We start from the raw sequence: 3,978 nt of genomic DNA, 5'->3' as shown, positions 1-3,978 counted from the left end.
GGAAAAATATGTGAAGGCTATTGGTTATTTGTTGGGATTATCCACTGTGACTATAACCGGGTTTCTATTATGTTCTTAATGGGCTATGCTCTAATACTATGTTCAACACATCGGAGCTTCGAACTTTCGTTTGGGGACAATAAAAGTAGCTCGTGTATGCTTAAAAGAACGAATAGTAATTCGAGACCACTACGAAAGCATCTATATGTTTTTCTGTTTTTCAATGCGTAGTCATGACATTGGCATCAAGTCTAACTGTTCTTATAATTTAGCTGGATAACTTTTAGTTTGTGTAAGATAATATGGGAGTGTTTCCAAAGAAAAAAGAAGTGTTTTTTTTTAAAAAAAAAGAGTAAGATAATATGTGCCGAGCAGGTAAAAATAAACGTTTATATTTAATGAGTCATTTGAATGATGATAAACTTCAAAAAACATGCGATGGGCGATGGAGAATATGCTTCAACACTCGCCATGCCAGAGCTTTGGAACAGACTGCAAGGAGCTGATTTCAATGATAAAAGAACCCCATGAGTGGCCAAGCTTTGCGACAGAACTGGAGAAGATAGAAACGCTGCAGATTTGCTTCCCGGACTTCAAAATAACCTATGTGCCACGAGTGCGCAATCTGTTTGCTGATTTTTTGGCTAAGACAGCTAGGACCTTTCGTAGAGAGTTACTTTTCATTGGTTGTTCTATTCCGGTCTGGTTACCCAGACCACCTCAAGCTTGAGTAATAGAATGGCCGTTCGACGTCAAAAAAAAAAAAAAAAAAAACTTCAAAAAACATTTTTATTATACTTTTAGTTTTTTTTTAAACATACAAAACTCCATAAGAGGATATATTTTAAAAGAAAAACCAACGCTAATACATAATCATTAGAGACCCTAATCATTATTGAAATTGCAATTACCGCATCACAGCCCTCATGTTCACCTATTCTTTAGATGAAGACTTTGATGCCTGAGGTTTCTTGTTGACAACACCACTTGGAGATGTTCCTGAAGTGGATGTCTCATAGATCCATCTCCTAATAGAATATTAACAATCTCTTGGTACGTAGGACCCTGATACATTATAAAAAGTTCAGTAAATCTTTAAATCAATAAAGTATTCCTGAAAAAGATGATTTGATTATCGATGGCAAAGCTTCACACTTTCTCAATATTTATTTATACCTTCACTTTTTTAAAGATCACTAAGTCCTGCAACACCTGAGACAGTCATGTAGTCTACACAATTCAAAGATTCTCAAATCAGTCTCATAGAAAGATAATACGGTAGCTATCATGTCAGGTACAAAAGACGATTGATATGTGATCAACGAAGAAAACCAGCTACACTATATGTTAGTCAACCAAATTTAGAGAAATTGTATCCATGATCGGTATCTATAGATCAAAATCAAATCAACATACACATTCCTATCTAAGTAGCTCATTCATCCATGTCGATACCAGCCGCCACCATTGTCACAGGTCGAACTTAAATCAAACTGCTCCCCAATCTCTGTGAACAAAAAGAAAATACAACGCTAAGCGTGAACAAACAAATCTTATCTACTTTTGCTGAAAATTTGATGGCTACATAAACCCTAAGAACAAAACCGAACAACAAAAACCCCAACACCAATAAAATCAGACACACCAAAGAAACAGTACCGCCTCTGGGAAGAGAACAGAGGTAGACTGCATATCCACTCCATCAGCTCGCCACCCTATCTGACGGCTTCCCAGATCCGGAGCAACCGCACTTGAATGGTGAAGAGGAACATCCATGACCGTCCAGACAGAAGCAACCATATCAGGAATATACAGAGTTTTTTTGGTTGAGGTTATTGAACGCCACGATTGCAAGTAACTCCGTCACGGAGTGACTGTCGGAAAATCCTTTCATCAAATTCGAGACTATCGGAAATTCAAAAACATAACTCACATTTGAATCAAGGAGGAGCATATCAACAGACATCAGTTCATCATCGCGCCTGATATTCCTCGACTCCCAGAAACGCAATAAAGTACCGGACTTCAATCAGAAAGGAAAAGTCGAGAGTTAGCCATTTTCGGTAAATAAGTAGATTGCTTTGTTCCAATAGATTGATAGGATGATTTAGATTGTAGGGATACTAACCTTTTTATAGTCGAACCTCCGCCTCCTTCGAAGAAAAAAGATGGCATTTAAGATAGATCATGTACGATGGATTTAAGAAAGAATTTAATAGCAACGAATCCATAACCGATCGATTTCTGATCAGTAGGAAGAAGATGTATGAATCGCTCGAATCCGTAGAATGGATACGGCACCGATTGATTGCTGGTTCAGTAGGAAGCTGAGAACACAGAGCGATGAAAAGATAAATAAGAAACGCCGCGTTACGACCATCATATTACGCTTTATTTTGAACATGGCTTAATGGGCTTAACAAAGCAATTCGATCAGCCAAAATATAAGTCGAAGCCCAACCGGTTTCCAGTTAAAATAAATGAAACGCAGCGTTGAGTATTAGGGGACATGTGTCGCACCCAGAACCTTCGACTTTCTGACGTGGATGATGAGGTGGCGCGCCCAGGAGAGAGGAAACAGTATTATATATGTGGGAACCGAAATTCGCACTGTCAATTTACGTTTAAATTAGGAAACTAGGAAAACCCTAATTTCCCAGAGGTCCCGGATCTCTGCGAGAGCCAACAGCAAGTGACCAAATATATGCGGAAATCATGAAAAGATAACAAACGAGTTTAGAGAAAACAGTAGATCTTATTTCGAGTCTGCGTGAGAGCGTTGCGATCATTACAAGAGATCATAAAAGCTTTGGCCGCAAAGGCTGTCAGCGAGTTACCTAGTTCTAGCGGCCTAAAAGCTCAAACCTAGTTGACTCGCAGCTCGATAACAGAAGACGAAGAAAATACAGAAAAGGTGTTTGATTGATTTCGGACTAAACCTTATGAAAGGCTGCCTACGTACCCCTTTCGAGGATCAAGCCGAACGTAGTTCAAGAGTGAACCAAGAGATCGAACTGCTTGTGCACGTTTGTCTGGTAATCGGGTGCCAGTCATGGAAACAAAGCATGTCGAGAATAATGCCTCAGGGTTTCTAAGTGCCGAGAGTTCTGAGTCTAAAAAGTTCTCCTCATGCCTCTCGCCTAAGACTCCTTATATAATCGCTCCTAAGTCGGTTTACGCTTTTCCCCTTCTGCCCTTAAGCCGTCATAGCCTAAAAATAGAGATATTCCGTTTTTCCCGATCTTTCTAGTTATCTTCGAATACTTCATATTTATCCGCGGAAACTTGACATTTATCCTTTCTTGCGAACCAAGCATAAACCGTCCTACGGTTTATGGGCATTTGGTAAAGAAATCGTAAGTGGGTTTCGAGTCACGGCCTAGGTCTCTTTGGGCCGTTGTTTGACTCGAAACGTTTATTACGGCTTCTTTCGATAAAAACGAACTTTCCGAAGAGAAACATGAAATGGGTTGGCTACGGTAGATAGCATTAAAGAGTAGACGAGAATGCATGGATTTGGGTCGTATCAATTTTTAAGAAAGCACGGTCGCTACGTAGCGACCGAGTCGTGTGTGTGCTCGGTCCCTACGTAGCGACCTAGATTCGGGGAGAGCTCGGTCGCTACATAGCAACCGAGCCGTGTACGTGCTCGTTCTCTACGTAGCGACCGAGCTTCGGTGAGAGCTCGAACACTACGTAGCGACCGAGCCGTGTTCGTGCTCGGTCGCAATGTAGCGATCGAGTCGTGTTCGTGCTCGGTCACAATGTAGTGACCGAGCACGCTACGTAGCGGCCGAGCACGCTACGTAGCGGCCGAGCACGCTACGTAGCGGCCGAGCACGCTACGTAGCGGCCGAGCACGCTACGTAGCGGCCGAGCACGCTACGTAGCGGCCGAGCACGCTACGTAGCGGCCGAGCACGCTACGTAACGGCCGAGCACGCTACGTAGCGGCCGAGCACGCTACGTAGCGGCCGAG

At 42.1% G+C, this 3,978-nt stretch overlaps 1 long non-coding RNA gene across 3 annotated transcripts; it reads right to left on the bottom strand.

The window, feature by feature from the left end:
- Positions 1-771: 771 nt before the first annotated feature.
- LOC106368360 lies at positions 772-2,390 on the bottom strand. Of its 3 annotated transcripts, none has more exons than XR_001274004.3 (4): positions 2,129-2,390; positions 1,417-2,023; positions 1,177-1,230; positions 772-1,065 (listed from the first exon to the last, which is right to left on the bottom strand). It is a non-coding gene; the product is annotated as an uncharacterized LOC106368360 (long non-coding RNA). The 3 variants fall into 3 exon arrangements; XR_001274003.3 differs by having other exon boundaries at positions 1,177-1,507; positions 1,660-2,023; XR_001274002.3 differs by having other exon boundaries at positions 1,177-2,023.
- Between the last annotated feature and the right edge of the window lie 1,588 nt (positions 2,391-3,978).

This window comes from Brassica napus, chromosome C5 (genome assembly GCF_020379485.1).
Source record: "Brassica napus cultivar Da-Ae chromosome C5, Da-Ae, whole genome shotgun sequence".
NCBI classification, from domain to species: domain Eukaryota; kingdom Viridiplantae; phylum Streptophyta; class Magnoliopsida; order Brassicales; family Brassicaceae; genus Brassica; species Brassica napus.
Note: the sequence above shows the minus strand (reverse complement) of the source record. Positions and strands in the feature narration are given on the sequence as shown.